Source organism: Coenobita brevimanus, chromosome 77 (assembly GCF_032717465.1).
Source record: "Coenobita brevimanus isolate Jiangsu-jjx chromosome 77, ASM3271746v2, whole genome shotgun sequence".
In the NCBI taxonomy this organism is placed as follows: domain Eukaryota; kingdom Metazoa; phylum Arthropoda; class Malacostraca; order Decapoda; family Coenobitidae; genus Coenobita; species Coenobita brevimanus.
In genome coordinates this window covers 18377192-18395910 of record NC_137030.1, presented here as the reverse complement: position 1 = coordinate 18395910, position 18719 = coordinate 18377192, and positions in this window count along the sequence as shown.

The following is an 18719-nucleotide window of genomic DNA, read 5'->3' as shown; positions in this document are numbered from 1 at the left end:
GGATATTTTATGAATGGAGGACGCCAGTAATCTGGTGTATGGATTGTTTTTTTTTTTTTTTATTCATTTGTTTTTCCTTCCTCCGTTCTGCTATTTATTAAAAAAAAAAAATGTCTGTTTATGGATGGGGTTATAAAACAGGTGCAAGGTAGGGCAGTGTATGTTCTGGCGGACCTAATGAGAGAGGGCGGTGTTTGAAAATTTCCTGTACTTTTGTTTGCAGGCGATACTGTAATGTTAAGTGAAGACGATGGTAAACTGAAAGACTTTTGAATGAGTTTGGGAGAATAAGAAACGGAATCTAAAGATGAGCCCAGGGAGGAGTAAAGTTATGGTCTTCAAGGGAAATAAAGTCACTGAATGTACTGTATAGTGAGGTTGGATGATGAGGAAATAGAAAATGTGAGTGCATTGAAGTACTTGTGTAGTGTGATGAGTAAGAATGGAGTTTTGGAAGACGAAGTGCTTGAAAAGGTACAACAAGGAAGAATGGTTGCTGGTTCTTTGAATGCAGTGATAAGAAACAGGGAAGTGAGCATGGGAGTAAAAAAGTCGCTGCATGAGACTATTGTGATACCAACTCAAACGTATGGAAGAGAAGTTTGGACCTTGTTGGAGAGACACAAGTCAAGAGTGAGAGCAGTGGAAATGAATTATTTGAAAGGAGCATGTGGAGTTACGTGGAGAGACAGACTGACAAATGAGGAAATGAAGGAGCTTTGTGGTGTGGATGTGGATGTGACAGAAAGCGTTAGGAGAATTTCACTGATATAGTTTGGCAATGTGGAGGGGATGAAGAGCGAAAGACTAAAGAGAAGAGTGTCTGTGAGTGAGTGGAAGGGAAAGAGGAGGGGGGAGACCAAGGATGGGATGGAAGATTGAAGTGGAGAGGTATATGAGAGGGGTGTGTGAGCTGGGGGGAGGGCAGTGAAATGGCGTGGGACAGGGCGACGTGGAGACAATATGTTTGTGGCCATCCCTTACGGGATTAAGGCGTCTGGCAATAGACAGATCGATAGAACTTCTGAAATGAAAAGAAAGAGTTGTAATTGCAGCAGAGTCCACTGGAGGGTGTAACAGAATCTAGATAACATTTTTGCTGCACGACGAAGCCTAATCTAAATTTGATCGTAAGTTCATCATCAGCATTGGAAACTATATTAGCAAAAGGATGGTTTGTGTGTGTGTGTGTGTGAGAGAGAGAGAGAGAGAAAATGGGAGAAATGGAGTTCCCCCGAGCTAAGCCCTGTATTGGACTATATAGCCCCGCTAGGGTTACAGGAGCGAGCTACCACTCCCGGCACGGCAGCCCGGGCGAGGCTCGAACTCGCAATCCCCCGATTACGAGTCCGGCGCGCTACCACTGTGCTACCGCGCCCCCCATGTGAGAGAGAGAGAGAGAGAGAGAGAGAGAGAGCACTGTACCACCTCGCAGACTCGACCCTCTTTTAGGACTATTGTATGAAACATATCCAGGGAACGAAATTAACATGTGTCTTGATTTCGTTCACACACACACACACACACACACACACACACACACACACACACACACATTGAGAGAGAGAGAGAGAGAGAGAGAGAGAGAGAGAGAGAGAGAGAGAGAGAGAGAGAGAGAAAACTAGGTAAACACTATACAGGTAACCTCACTCTTTGCCTTTCTGCCACTAGTCCGTATTTTAGTAGTGGCTCTCACGGCACACTAACGCAGACCAACAACTTAACACAAGTAACACGCACACTACTCTTGGTCGAGGCTTTTATACCAGTAATGTACGCCTAGTTATTTGTCTCTTAGGATTTAGTATAGGTTAGCGATTTGTCTGTTAGGTGATTAGTGTTAGGGTCTTTAGATTAAGCATTTTAGTTTATAAGTAACATAAGGTTTAAAAAAAAAATCAAAAATAAAACTACAAAAAAATAAAATAAAAATTATTATATATATATGTACGTGTGCATGAAAGTGTGTATGTTCATATATATATATATATATATATATATATATATATATATATATATATATATATATATATATATATATATATATATATATATATATATATATATATATATATATTGTTACGGAACAGAGTCACTACTGTCCCGTAAAGTTCCAGGTTGAAAATAAAAGAGTTAGATAAAATTACAAGTTAAAGTTTAATGCTCAAACTAACCACAAAACATTCAGGACTCATAAGGATAATGTAATGGCAAAAAACAGGTTAAATATATAGTTAACTGCAATAGCCTCTATTAACACGAAATTGGCAAGAGTAAATTTACCTAAGTCAGCCCTGATAAAATGAAAATACACTGGGTAATGCTCAGTTAATGCAAGATAAATTATTACAGATACAAACTATTATGAACAATGGCTAACAATAAGAACCTTACATGAATTACAAAAACCTCACTAGGCCTACAAATTAACTTATGCTATACAGCTCAAGAACAAAATGCAATAACACTTATACTCAAATTACACAGCTGCTAGATGGTTGGAGACTTCCTGAGCACTCACAATAATAATAACTGTACAGGGGAGGACAGAGATGTGAACAAAATGAGAAGCAGATCTAAGTGGCAATAATGCAGAGACTGAGCTCATTATATAAGGGCCAGCAGAGCTTGATACAACTTGTAAGAAGGACGCGCAAATGAAGCCATAGGGGACAAAGAGCTGACAATCCTACTCTGAACAACAGAAAGGACGACTTACTCTACTATAACGGTAGAAGGGGGGACTGAGGCAGAACACGCTCGTGGTCAAACATGCAGCATACTGTGCGTTAAAATTACACAAAGGATGATGAAATCATAGGCTATGTAACAATATATATATATATATATATATATATATATATATATATATATATATATATATATATATATATATATATATATATACATATATATAGTTTGCCTTAATGACCAGGGGCTCCGGCCCCAATGGTCGATAGGGAAAAAAAAAAAAAAAAAAAAAAAACACTTCCCACAAAGCACAAGGCACCAGTTGACAGATAATAATGAATCGATTTATATTTCAATACTCAAGATAATCGTCTTCTTGGCAAGTTTTTACCAAGAAACTGGTGATATACCTATATGAAAAATGCTTGTTTAAAATATTTTGTCGGGATGAGCATACGGGTCAGGGTAAAGAGGTTACAATGCAAAAGGTAGTAACTCCTAGCGTGGGTCCATGTTACGTAAGGCACCGTGAGATCACAACACGTGATCTTTATATACTCCAAGGTGTATAAATAATGCTTAGCTCACCATGATACTGTATAACGCCAAAATTACAGCAAAAATATTATCTGGCAATTTATTTGGATGGTAGACGTCGGAGTGTCCATCGAATCCGTGTGTATCATCTGCAAGGATATGGTTGCCAACGTCGCACGGAGCGACTTTCAAATCTATAATACTGTAGAAACCTGGCATCAAATCGTATAATGAAAGATTAAAAACATATTATGGGTCATGTCACAACAGCACAATCCCACCTACCACAATATAGGATAACCTACAAAAAAAGCATGTACACAAAAAGTGTCTCTCTGCTGGTACAGGTCATCGTTAGGGGAGACACGATGTGGGCCTAATGATATACAAAATGCAATCACCATGGATATATCAATGAATAGTAATGATACGCCTATAGATACAGAACATGACACTTTCTTCTATAATGGCTGGCAGCTGTTATCGGTTGTCTGTATTAGTAAATGTTTATAAGGCCCAAGGCAATGCAGACTCGAATCGCACCGGTTGCAGGGACTTTCTCCGCGTCCTTCTCACATCCCTTCAATAGTTGCACTCTGACCCTTCATGAATCTCTCTGTTTAAGCTTCAGTTTCCGTGTTCCCCTGAGTTTTGGGACTGAGGCTGGCTCTGTAATTAGGATCACGAAACCAATGAAAGGTATGATCAGCTATTGATGGTACTGGGAACAGCGTCATCCATTATCGAGTGTTATTTGACATGAGTTGTGCTTCTTTTGATAGTTCTTGATTCAAACAAAACATTAGGTCGCAGTGTCGATAACTTAATTTCCATTTACCTCCTCCTCAACATTTGCCTTTTACACCTTCATAATAATCTCGTATGTTACTGGTGTCTATATTAGGAAATATACGTAACAAGAGGCAGTTGAATTGTATAAACAAAACAGACTGACAAGAAGTGCTACGAGGTCTCCTAATCCAACGAAAATACGGTTTAGTCTTTCAATACGATGACGTCTTTTGTAGTCTATCAATGAACGCTATACCGAGCTCACAAAGTCTCCTCTCGACATGATAACGTAGTCTGGTAGCAGCAATCATACACATAACAGTAATTAGGAGTCCCAGCAAAACTGAGAACTCTATTTCTCTGTCCTTTCCCCCGTTTACCTCCTTCTCTCATTCCATCTCTGGATTGTCACTCATTTACACTGGCTTTCCATTGGTTACCTACTCTTCAAAGAACGAAACCCAGACACATCAGTTTATGCTTCTTTTTTTCGTTGTGATTGTAATGCATCGTCTGCACTGGTATGTGTCCTTATCGATGACGCTGTCTTTTTATCTGTGTGATACCTAAGTATTCTCGTACTGTGTTCAAACAAGCGTTGCCTAAAATTGGGATCTCGCCATAAACACCGTTGAGTTGTAACAATACCTTAACATTTAAAAATTTACGCCAGTCACGAAACAGGGTTATTGAAAGGTTGTAGATGCATGCCATTTTCTTTCTGACAATGAGCTACGTGAAATTACATTAACTGCAAAGGAGAAAAATCTTGGCCTGCTTTGAGTGAAAAGAGTATCAGAATATCACTTCAGTCACATATGATGCGTTAGTTTTTGTGTGGGTCGTTCTTATCAGTTCCCCGAAACGCATGCAATTCCACACCGCCCATAGTGGTTTCTCACCCTCAGTACATATTATGGATCCCGCATCTCTTCCATCACACCTCTCCTCCTCCCTTACCTACCCTCCATTCACTCATCCCTTCATCGTTTCTTCTCACGCTGCGCTCCCTCACACACTTCTTCCTCTCACCTTCACACTCTCTTATTATACCTCCTTCACCTCCGTACTCATTCCATCTCTCTCTCTTGGCCTTTCATGCTCTCTCGCTTCCTTTACTTTTACTGTACACTTATTCTCTCCTTCCAGTTTATCTCTCTCCTACTATCCTCTCTTTTTTTCTCTCTTTCTTCACACACACACACACACACACACACACACACACACACAGAAGAACGCTTGCGTGGAAACATATGCACAAACATGCTGAAAGGCATGCTCTCTCTCTCTCTCTCTCTCTCTCTCTCTCTCTCTCTCTTACCGCACATTCATTCATCACTCCCTCTCCCTCTCTTCCTGTCATTGCAACACCATTTCCCCTACAAAGTCCCTCAGTTCACCTCTTTCACATTTGCTTTTGTCATTTTCCTTTGTCCAGTTATCCTCCACCCCATCTCACTCCTACTGTGTACACAGTTCTGAAATGTATAGCCTCTGTTCATGTCTCACATTTCTTCATTCCTACATACCTAACACTACCACTACAGCAATTCCTACATCAGGTTTGATTTTCATTACCTCAATCTTCAACATTTTATTCCTAATTCCTCACTCATAGTCATGGCCATTCTGACTTGTTTTCTCTCCTGTCACATACACCACCTAACATCATTCCTCAGTCTTCACACACACACACACACACACACACACACACACACACACACACACACACACACACACACACACACACACACACACGCACACACAATTCCTAACTCAACATCTTACTGTCGCCTCCTTTATCCACATTCCCTCACATTGCATTCCACCCCAACATCCGTACCATAAAAACTACCTAATTCCATACCTCACTTTCAAAATCCCAGTCTTCCCTACATTCTCTTATTCGCCACCTCATATTCATTGGCCCACTTCTCCTGTCCTCACATTGCCACACAACGTTCCTTATCATCCACCTCCACTTCATCGTCATTCTTACTCGCTAATACTAGTACTGTAGGTTAGCTTTCACCTGACGAAGATTCTTAACGCCTTTCAGCTTAGTTTATGGTAAGATGTTGTTAGACTGGAGGGAGGATATGAATAGTGATCAAAGAGACTCATTCCTACCTGATTTCCTAGGCTCCTCGAATTTCATGCAACCACAACGTAGTATTCACATTGTGGGAGTGGCCAAATTTTGTCAGATGGAAACAAGCCAGATATATTTCATTCCTTTTTCACACACACACACACACACACACACACACACACACACACACACACACATTGTCACCACAAGAACTTCATTACCTACTGCCATCACACTGCTGCCATATGCTTTCTCCTGCTCCACACCTCATTTTCATTTTCGCGTACACATATATGAGTACTTCCAGCATCACATCTCTCCCACATGTTGCACATTCCCTTGCTCGTCTTTCCATTTTCATCTCGACCCCTCATTCCCTCACTGTTACATCCATACCTCTAACACATATAGTATACTTTTTAGCTAATGACTCCACTTCGAGCTTCAATCTATAATACACTGCTACCACCTCATTCCTGTTGCATATATTCCCTAATTCCATTACGCCTCTATCATGACACCAGGCAGCCATCACCATGCTACTGCTACACCCTTTTTCTAATTCCCCACCTGAATCTTCATGTCCATCCTTACTCCAGTACTTTGTTACCACTGCACACACACTGCCAAGTACCTTGTGTTTATAATATTTGTCTATTATTTGACGCCGCATTTTGTGAGCAGTGGCCTCGAGAAAAGGACCTTCAGGTATTCCTCTCATGTCCCGTAAGGACTTGTCTTCCCATAACATGTCACTCTCGGTTGCTTACTTCCACACCTTATATATCTCGCCTTGTTCTTGGTCTAGTTTTCTTTCTCCTCCCAGCCTGCTCATTCTCATACTCTCATATAGTCTTTTCGTAATAACTAAGCTTAACATGGCCGTCTCTTTATCTTCAGTGCGAGTTGTTGCTAAAGATTAATATTAAAATATGATGCTAGTCACATAAAAGTGCCAGGGAAAGGATAAGTGACCGTAACATTTCTTTCTGCCATAGAGTGACCTGAAGTAAGTTACAAAAGGACAATAAGCTAGACTAAGATAAATGGAAAACTATAACGTGACTCTCACTCCTTTCTCGCTCCACATAGGTGAATCCTTTCTCCTTTACTGCAGACATGGAGTTCAGCGAGTAATGTACAGTTCACCAACACAGTGCAGCAGACAGTCACTCCCCTGTTGAGTACAGCCGGGCATTCAGCAACACAAAGTTAGGGCTCAGGGAAGGGAGGTGAGGAGTGGCAATGGAAGAGAAGTGACGGGAGCACTTGTAGTTTATTTATACAGTAGATGCTGACCACAGTTTGGAAACCACATAACAACCTAAAGAGATCTCCGGAAAGTTAATCAACATGATCATCACCGCCAATCCCACCTAAAATTGATCACCAATAATCAGATGAACTGGAATCTCATTACACGCTTTCACAAACCTAGTAGAATAAGGGAATTGTTGATTGGAGCTTTACTTACTGCAAAGGGAGGAGTATCAACTTAACCTTTTAACGTTGATCCTTCTGCTTTACCTTGCCATAGACGGACGGTTATATTTTGCTGCGGATAGGTCTCTGAGAACGAAGAGGTTAGAAGCAATGACCACTAAACCCTTCATACCTGGATGACGTCTACGAGACGTTCCATTACGTATGAAACAGTAAATATAATCTGTAATCTTTCCTGACTGAAAAAATTATCCTGCATGGAAAGCCGCCATCACTTGAACCAAGTTGACACTTGCAAGGATATAGAAAGCCTAAAAAATGAAAGAAAAGAAATAAAACGTGCGATCATCACGGTGGTGAGTACTGCGTGTTTATCAGCGGTATTAGTTTCCTAATCATATACTCTTGCTTTTTCATTGAGCGGTTTGTGTCTTAATATTCGTTCCTATATTGTACATAATGGTCAGGTAGTAGCGAGATGCTCTAAACTATGAAACCAAAAAGGGACTAAGCACTCGCCCAGCTGTGGGAATATGCATAGAGCTTTAAAATCTTCGTTTTTGAAGTGGTGGAGAGATTGATGATGGAATGGACTTAGTGTAAGGGGAAAGTGTAGTGTAGGTGGACGTAGTAAGTGGAGCTGGGAGGAGTGTACTGAGGTGGTTCGTACAGTCACGGACGAAAGTTTGCCCTCAGTAGTCCAATGCTTTTACTTCACCTTCAGTCATGTCCTTCAATTTTCTCCCTAACGCATCACATCAGAGAGAATCATCAATGAGCAGACACATACCAACACTTTCTCAGCTTAGAAATTTTATCTTGCAGAGGAAAATAAGAAGCAGAGGAGGTGAATTACTAGACGATATTTTGTCCTTCACTGCTATCACCATAATTTTGAAATTAACGGAAAGTGAAAATCTTACAAGAGGAAAGAGGAAAGGACGAGCGTAAATGATAGCAATGATTCATGCTAAGATAAATTGGCAGAGAGAGAGAGAGAGAGAGAGAGAGAGAGAGAACTGGGGGGAGGGCAGTGAATTGGCGAGGGACAGGGCGACGTGGAGACGATTTATTTTTGGCCACCTCTTACGGGATTGAGTCGTCTGGTAATAGATAGATAGAACTTCTGAAATGAAAAGAAAGAGTTGAGGAAGTAGCAGAGTCCGCTGGAGGCGTGTAACAGAATCCAAATAACATTTTTGGTGCGCGACGAAGCTTAATCTAAATTTGATCGTAAGTTCTGCATCAGTTTTGGTAACTAAACTAGCAAAATGATTGTGTGTGTGTGTGTGTGTGTGTGTGTGTGTGTGTGTGTGTGTGTGTGTGTGAGAGAGAGAGAGAGAGAGAGAGAGAGAGAGAGAATCACTGTACCACCTCGCTGACTCCATCCTCTATCAGGACTATTGTATGAAACATATCTAGGGAACGAAACTAACAGGGGTGTCTTGATTTCGGTCAAACACACACACACACACACACACACACACACACACTGGAAGAGAGAGAGAGAGAGAGAGAGAGAGAGAGAGAGAGAGAGAGAGAGAGAGAGAGAGATTCTAAAACAAAACCAGATAAACACTACACAGGTACGGTAACTTCACTCCTTACCTTTCTACCACTATTAGTCCGTATTTTAGTTGTGTCTGTCGCGCACTCGAACCACTGAGCTCTATAGTATGAAGAGGCTTTCTCATGGGTAGCACCGCGTATTTTATGTAGGCGCTGGTGTAGCGGCAACCATGTTACACCACGTTTGATGCCCGCGTTTTTGTACTGAGTTGCTCTGTGGGTTTTTGAAAGCAGCTGATGATTCCGGAGATTATAACGCCATGGTCCACTGTGCAGCTTACGGATACAAAAATGGGCACAGGAATTCATCGAAGAGAGATGGCATTACATTTCACAAGTAAGAAATATATCTTGTTGCTAATTCTATAACATTACTGCCCCCTGGGGTGGGGCGGGAAGATTCTTTTCCAGTATCCCTAAATGAATGAGGCCACTAAAAGGGGCACATTTATCTCGTCTTTCTCTCCATTCCTTTTCTCTTCTGTTCACACTCTCTTGTGGATATTTCCATGTTTCTTCCGACCTTTATCAATCTGGACATTCGGTTTCATGACATGGATAGTCTAAGGACTTCCCACACCATTTCAACACCATTACTTCGACGTAAAACAGCTTCAACATCACTATCATTTCAACGTTAATTAGACACTATCTTTTCCCTTTCTGCCATTACCTTTCTCTGCCTTACTGCCGTAAAAGGTAAATTCTGCACTGCAGCAACCGAAGGCGTTTTATATTCATTGGCTAAATGTACCCCATATAATTCATTGAACTAGGCCGAAAAAAAAAAAAAAAATCGCAATCCATACATGTTTTTGTATTATAAGCGACGAGTGTAGGTGTTTCAATATAGCGGCCAAAATCACACGCTCGCGGCGGAGATGGCCTCTCCATACTATAGAGCTAATGACACGAACGCAGACCAACGACTTAAATAATACAAGTAACACGCACATTTCCCACACAGCACAAGGCACCAGGTGACAGATAATAATTAATCGATTTAAATTTGAAATGCGTAAGAAAATCGTCTTCCTGGCAAATTTTTACCGTGAAACTGGTCATATACGCATATGAAAAATGCTTATTTGAAATCTTTAGTTGGGATGAGCATACGGGTCAGTGTAAGGGGGTTAAAATGCGAAAGGTAGTAACTCTTAGTCAGCGTGGGTCCATGTTACTTAAGGCACCGTGAGATCACAAGACATGATCTCTATATACACCAAGGTGTATAAAATAAGGCATAGCTCACCATGGTACTGTATAACGCCTGAACCACAGCAAAAATACTATCTGACAATTTTCATTGGATGGTAGGCGTCGGAGTGTCCATCGAATCCGTGTGTATAATCTGCAAGGATATGGTTGCCGACGTCGTACGGCGCGACATTCAAAATTATAACAGATACCTGGCATCGTCGTAAAAAAAAATAAATAAAATAAAAAAAATAGATTAAGGCTCAGTGTCAGCACAGCACAATCCCACCTAACACAATATAGGATAACTTACACATAAAAGTATGTACACCAAAAGCGCCTCTCTGCTGATACAGGTCATCGTTTGGAGAGTCACGATGTGGGACTAATACCATACACATTGCAATCACCATGGATACTTCAAAGAATAGTAAAGATACGTCTAAAGATACAGAACATGACATTTTCTTCTATAATGATTGGGAAGTGTTATCGGTTGTCAGTATTAGTAAGTGTTTATAAGGCGCCCAAGCCTATACTGTCCGTGGGCACACACACCACAAAGCCAGCCAGGAGAAGGGCCTGTGTGCTGGGCAATCCACAGACCCTGTTTTCCCACCTTACTAATTTTTAATCAGCCCATACCCCACTGACTGGGCTAATGTATGACCCGGCCTGCACTATAGGTGCAGGGAATCTGTAAACGAACGAAACGAACGAACTGACCGGGCTAATGTATGGCCCGGCCTGCACTATACTGTAGGTGCAAGAAATCTTTCAACAAATGCAGGCTCGAATTCCCCGGTTGCAGGGACTTTCACCGACTCCCTCGCACATCCCCTTCGCAGTTGCAGTCTGACGCTTCATGAATCTCTCTGTTCAGCTCTCTGTTTCTGAGTTCCCCTGAGTTTTGGGACTGTGGCTGGCTCTGTAATTAGGTTCAAGAAACCAATGAAAAGAATGATCAGCTATTGATGGTACTGGGAACAGCGGCATCCATTATCGAGTGTTATTTGGCGTGAGTTGTGCTTCTTTTGATAGTTCTTGATTCAGACACAAACATTAGGTCGCAGTGTCGATAACTTAATGTCGATTTACCTCTTCCTTAACATTTGCCTGTTACACCTTCATATAATCTCGTATGTTACTGGTGTCTATATTAAGAAAATATACGTAATAAGAGGCAGTTGAATTGAAATATGCAAAACAAAGTAAGAAGTGCTACGAGGTCTCCTAAACCAACGAAAATACGGATTAATTCTTCAAGACAATGATGTATTTTCTAGTCTATCAATGAAGGCAAATCTGCGATCTTTATCTCTCTGTCCTTTTCCCCCGTCTACCTCCTTCTCTCATACCATCTCTGGATTGTCATTCATTTACACTGGTTTTTCATCGGTTACCTACTCTTCAAAGAACGAAACCCAGGCACACCAGTTTATGCTTCTTTTATTCCTTGTGACTGTAATACATCGTCTGCTTTGGTCTGTTCCCATATCGATGAAGCTGTCTTTTTATCTCTCTGTGCGATATCTTAGTATTTTCGTACTGTGTTCACACAAACGTTGCCTAAAATTAGGATCTCGCCATAAACACTTGAGTTTTAACAATACCCTACCCCTAAAAATTGACGCTAGTCACGATGCAGGGTTATTGAAAGGTTGTAGATGATGTCATTTTCTTTCTGACAATGAGCTACGTGAAATTACAGTAATTGCAAAGGAGAAAAATCTTGGCCTGCGTAGGATGAAAAGAGTATAAGAATATCACGTCAGTCACATATGATGCGTTAGTTTTTGTGTGGGTCGTTATTACTAGTTCCCCGAAACTCATCCGATTCCACACCGCCTATAATAGTTTCTCACCCTCATTACTTATGGATCCTGCATCTCTTCCATGACACCTCACCTCCTCCTCTCTCATCCATTCTCCAGTCTCACATCTCTGCATCGTTTCTTTCTCCTCACGCTGCTTCCCTCACCCACTTCTTCCTCTCACCTTCACACTCTCACTAAACCTCTTTCACCCCCACTCTTACCCCAACTCTCTCTCGGACTTTCAAGTTCTCTCTCTTCCTTTACTTTTACACTTATCCTCTCCTTCCATTTTATCTCTCCTTCTCCTATTATCTCTTTTGTTTTCCCTCTTTCTTCACACACACACACACACACACACACACACACACACACACACACACACACACACACACACACACACACACACAAACTTCCATGCAAGCAAATGCTCTGCAAAAAATAATTTCATCCGCACTAAATGCTCTCAATTCTCCAACTCGAATTCTTCCCGCTCCATCTGGCACCTTGCCAAAAACCTTTCTAACAACTTTACCTCATCATCCTTCCCTCCTCTTTTCTACTCTGATGGTTCTGTAGCTATTTCTTCTACTGATAAAGCAGATCTCTTCTCTCAGACTTTCTCCTCCAATTCCACCATAGACGATTCCGGTGCTGTTCCTCCATCACTTCCCCCCCCCCTCTGACTTCCTCATGGCTGACATTAAAATTTCTTCAGCTGATGTATTTTCTGCCATCACAGGCCTTAATACTAATAAGGCATATGGGCCTGATGGAGTTCCTCCTATTGTTCTCAAGAACTGTGCTTCTGTGCTTACACCCTGCCTAGGCAAACTCTTTCGCCTTTGTCTATCAACTTGTACCTTTCCTTCTTGCTGGAAGTTTCCTTTCATTCAGCCGGTCCCAAAGAAGGGTGACCATTCCCAACCCTCTAACTATCGTCCAATTGCTTTAACATCCCGTATCTCGAAAGTTTTCGAGTCAATTCTTAGTAGAAATATTTTAAAGCATCTTTCTTATCACAACCTTCTTTCTGATCGTCAGTATGGGTTCCGTCAGGGACGCTCCACTGGCGACCTTCTCACCTACCTTTCAGACTCCAGGTCATCCTCCTTTCGGGATTTTGGCGATAGCTTTGCCATTGCACTTGACAACTCAAAGGCTTTCGATCGAGTCTGGCATAAATATTTGATTTCCAAACTGCCCTCTTACGGTTTCCATCCTTCTATCCGTGCCTTCATTTATAGCTTCCTTTCTGGTCGTTCTATAGCTGCTGTTGTAGACGGCCATCGTTCTTCTCCTAGATCTATCAACAATGGTGTTCCTCAGAGCTCTATCCTATCATCAACTCTCTTCCTTTTATTCATCAATGATCTTCTAAGCTGTACATCTAACCCTACCCACTCGTACGCCGATGACTCCACCCTTCACCTTTCCATTAGGTTCTCACAACGTCCATCTCAGCAGTTACTTCAGCAAACAAGGGATGAGGCTTTGGCACACCTAATGTCTGACTTGGCCTGTATCTTTGACTGGGGAAAAAAAATAATCTTGTTTTTAATGCATCAGAGACTCAGTTCTTACGCCTATCAACCCGGCGAAATCTTCCACAGGTGTACCCACTAATGTTTAATAATATTCAGCTTAATCCTACATCATCCTTGAACATGCTTGGGGTTTCATTCACTCAGGACTTATCTTGGAAAGATCATATTACATGTCTTGTAAAATCTGCTTCCAAGAGATTAGGTGTTCTAAGCCAACTCGGTTCCTTCTTTACCCCTGCACAATTGTTGACTCTATACACGGGTATTATCCTCCCCTGTGTGGAGTACAACTCGCATGTGTAGGGAGGTTCCCCACATACAGCTCTTCTCAATAGGGTGGAGTCAAAGGCTTTTCGTCTGATTAACTCTCCTTCTCTTACTGGCTCCCTTCAGCCTCTGTCTCTTCGCCGCACTGTTGCATCTTTATCTCTTTTCTATCGCTACTTCAATGGTCACTGCTCCTCTGAACTGTCTGCTTGCATTCCTCCATTTCTAAGATGGGCGCGTAGCACCCGTTTAGCAGCAAACTCTCATCCCCTTTCTGTTCAGCTCTCTAATGCAAGAGTTAACCGTTACTCCCAGTTCTTCATTTATGCAGCAGGTCAGCTCTGGAACTGTCTCCCTCTGTCTGTATTTCCTGCTTCCTATTATCTCCAGTCTTTCAAACGCAGTGTGTCCAGGCATCTCGAAATAATCGGATCTTGAATATGGCTCTCTTGTATTTTGTTTTTCTCTTGGAAGGAAGTTATTGCGGGCTCGTGACCTTTGGTTCCTTCTTTCTAGCATAAAAAAACAAACTTGCTGAAACGCACGTTCTCTCTCTCTCTCTCTCTCTCTCTCTCTCTCCCCTACAACACATTCATTCATCACTCCCTCTCCCTGTTTTCCTGTCATTGAAGCACCATTTCTCCTACACAGTCCCTCTGTTCACCCTTTTCACATTTGCTTCTGACATTTTCCCTTGTAAACAATTCAATTATCCTCCACCCCATCTCATTTCTATTGTGTTCACCGTTCTGAAATACAGAGCCTCTGCCCATGCCTCACATTTCTTCATTCCTACATACCTCACACTACCACTACAGCAGTTCCTACATCAGGCTTGATTTTCAAGATCCCAGTCTTTAACATTTTATTCTTAATTCCTCACTCAGAGTCGTCGCCATTCTGACTTGTTTTCTCTCCTGTCACATACACCATCTAACTTCATACATCAGTCCACACACACACACACACACACACACACACACACACACACACACACACACACACACACACACACACACACACACACACACACACACACACACACACACACACACACACACACACACACACACACACACACACACACACACACAAATACACTTCCTAAATCAACATCTCACTATCGCCTCCTTTATCCACATTCCCTCACATTGCATTCCACCCCAACATCCGTACCATAAAAACTACCTAATTCCATACCTCACTTCCAAAATCTCAGTCTTCCCTACATTCTCTTATTCGCCACCTCATATTCATTGGCCCACTTCTCCTGCCCTCACATTGCCACACAACATTCCTTATCACCCACCTCCACTTCATCGTCATTCTTACTCGCTAATACTAGTACTGTAGGTTTGCTTTCAGCTGACGAAGATTCCTAACGTCTTTCAGCTTATGGTCAGATGTTGTCAGACTGGAGGGAGGATATGAATAGTAATCAAGAAGACTCATTCCTGCGTGATACCTAGGCTCCTCGAATTTCATGCAACCACGAATTAGTATTCAAATTGTGGAAGTGGCCAGCAAACCAGATATATTACCACTCTCGTGCCACATGTACTGAACTCCCTACTCCACGGTTCATCTTCATTTTTCACACACACACACACACACACACACACACACACACACACACACACACACACACACACACACACACACATTTGTCACCACAACAACTTCATCACCGCTACACTTTTTCCACATGCACTTCTTAACTATCCACCTAATCTTGAGTTATAGCCTCACACTCCTACTACCATCACACTGTTGCTATTTGCTTTCTCCTGCTCCTCACTTCATTTTCATTTTCGTTTACACATATATGAGTACTCCCAATGTCACATCTCTCCCACATGTTGCACATTCCCTTGCTCGACTTCCCATCTTCATCTCGACCCCTCACTCCCTCACACTGTCACATCCATACCTCTAACACATATCATATACTTTCTGACTAATCACTTTACTCCCATCTTCACTCTATAACACACACCACCTCAGTTTTGTTGCATATATTCCCTAATTCCACATTGTGCCTCCATCATCACACCACTCATCATCACCACGCCACTACTACACCCTTTTTCTAACTCCCCACCTGCATCTTAATCTCCATCCTCACTCTAGTCCACTGTTACCACTACACATACATTGCCATATACCTTGTGTTTATATTTATCTATCATTTGACGCCACATTTTATGAGGAGTGACCTCGAAAAAAAAGACCTTCAGGTATTTCTCTCCCTGCTCAGTACGGACCTCTCTTCCCATAACTTGCCACCCTCGATTGCCTACTTCCACACCTTATCTATCTCGCCTTGTTCCTGGTCTCTTTTTCTTTCTCCTTCCAACCTGCTCATTCTCATACTCGAATACGAGTAAACTCTTTTCACAATAAGTTAGCTTAACATGGGCGTCTGTGTACCTTCATTGCTGTGTTGTTGCTAAAGATTAATAACAAATTATGATGCTAGTCACATAGAAGTGTTATGGAAGGGATGTTCGACCGTACCATTTCTTTCTGCCATGGAGCAACGTGAAATAATTTACAAACGGACAAGAAGCTGGACTAAGATAAATGGAAACACGGTTGTGTATCTTTCGCTCCTCTCTCGTTCCACATGAGCGAATCCCTTCTCCTTTGCTGCAGACATGGGGTTCAGTGAGTAATGTAAAGTTCACCAACACAGTGCTGCAGACAGCCACTCCTCCGCACTGTACAGCTGGCCATTCAGCAGCGCAAAGTTGGAGCTCGGGGAAGGAAGGTGAAAGGGGGCAATGGAAGAGAAATGGTGGATGCACTTGTACAGTAGTTTATTTATAGCTGCTGACCACAACTTGGAAACCGCATAAAAACCTGAAGAGATCTCCCGAAAGTTTATCAACATGATCATCACGGCCTTTCCCACCTAAAACTGACCACCGATAATCAGATGAACATGAATCTCATTACACGCTTTCACAAACATAGTACAATAAGGGAATTGTTGATTGGAGCTTTACTTACCGCAAAGGAAGGAGAATCAACGTAACCCTTTAACGTTGATTCCTTTGCTTTACCTTGCCACAGACGGACGATTACATTTTGCTCAGGATAGGTCTCTGAGAATGAAGGGGTTGGAAGCAATGACAACTAATCCCTTCAGGTCCTGGCCGACATCTACGAGTATGCTACCCCACGACGATTTATTACATGCGAAACAGTAAATATAATCTGTATTCTTTCCTGACTGACAAAAATTATCCTGCCAAAGATCATCTAGCATGGAAAGCCGCCATCACGTGAACCAACCTGACACATGCAAGGATATAGAAAGTCTTGAAAAAAGAAAGAAAAGAAAAAACAAACAAAAACGTGCGATCATCACAGTGGTGAGTACTGCTTGTTTATGCGTTAAAAGTTTCCTAATATTATATTCCTGCTTTTTCACTGATCGATTTGTGTCCTAATATTCATTCCCAAGTTGTACATAACGGTCAGGCAGTAGTGAGATGCTATAAACTACGAAAGCAAAATGGGACTAAGCACTCGCCAAATTGTGGGAATATGCATAGAGCTTTGAAATTTTCGTTTTTGATGTGGTGGAGAAAGTGACGATCGAATGGATGTTATTGTAAGGGGAAAGTGGAGTGTAGGCGGACGTAATAAGTGGAGCTGAGAGTAGTGTACTGAGGTGGTTCTTACAGTCACGGACGAAAGTTTGCCCTCAGTAGTCCAGTGCTTTTACTTCATCTTCAGTCATGTCCTTCAATTTTCTTCCTAACGCATCACATCAGAGAGAATCATCAATGAGCAGAGACATACCATCACTTTGTCAGCTTAGAACTTCTAGCTTGAAGAGGAAAGAAGCAGAGGGGGAGAATTACTAGACGATAGTTTGTCCTTCACTGCTATCTACATAATTTTGAAATTGCGGAATGTGAAAATCTTACAAGAGGAAAGAGGAAAGGATGAGCGTAAATGATAACAATGATACATACTAAGATAAACTGAGAGAGAGAGAGAGAGAGAGAGAGAGAGAGAGAGAGAGAGAGAGAGAGAGAGAGAGAGAGAGAGAGAGAGAATGTAGTTTAACAACTAGTCACTCTCACAGATAAAGTGAAGCTTACTACCACCAACAGAGAGCTGAGAGAGTGACGATGAAGGAGGATACAAAATGAGATAATGAAAGAGGTTATACAAACGAACGAGGTAAACTTATGGTGTGACGTGTGGGTTGCAGAGTAGTGACAGACGGAAGTATCAGGAATACTCTGTCATCTGGAAATACAAATGGAAAATCGGAGATGTGATAGCATAGCAATTTTCATCCCAGAATAGTTTTAGACATTGTATGTGGATGTGAGGTGGAGGGAAAGGGGGGAAAGGGAGACCGAGGATGGCATGGAGGGATCGGATGGAGAGGTAAGTGATTGAGGGGGAGGGATGAATTGAAGAAATAGTAGCCTACTGGTGGAAGACAGGGGGACGTGAGGCTATTCGTTTGTGATCACCCCTTGCGCAGTTTAGGCGACCGGCGATAGCTGGATTGATAAATCCAACACACACATGATATACAGACATTTTTGGCGATATCATAAGGACAATTTTGTTAACATTAAGAACAGAACCTGGCCAGATAACAATAACTCATATCCCAATAAATTTCGAGAATTGTTTTATTATCGTAAATCAGAATCCATCTATACAGGTACATAATTTCCGTTTATTTACAAATTACTTGTGATGTTGCATCTCTCTCTCTCTCTCTCTCTCTCTCTCTCT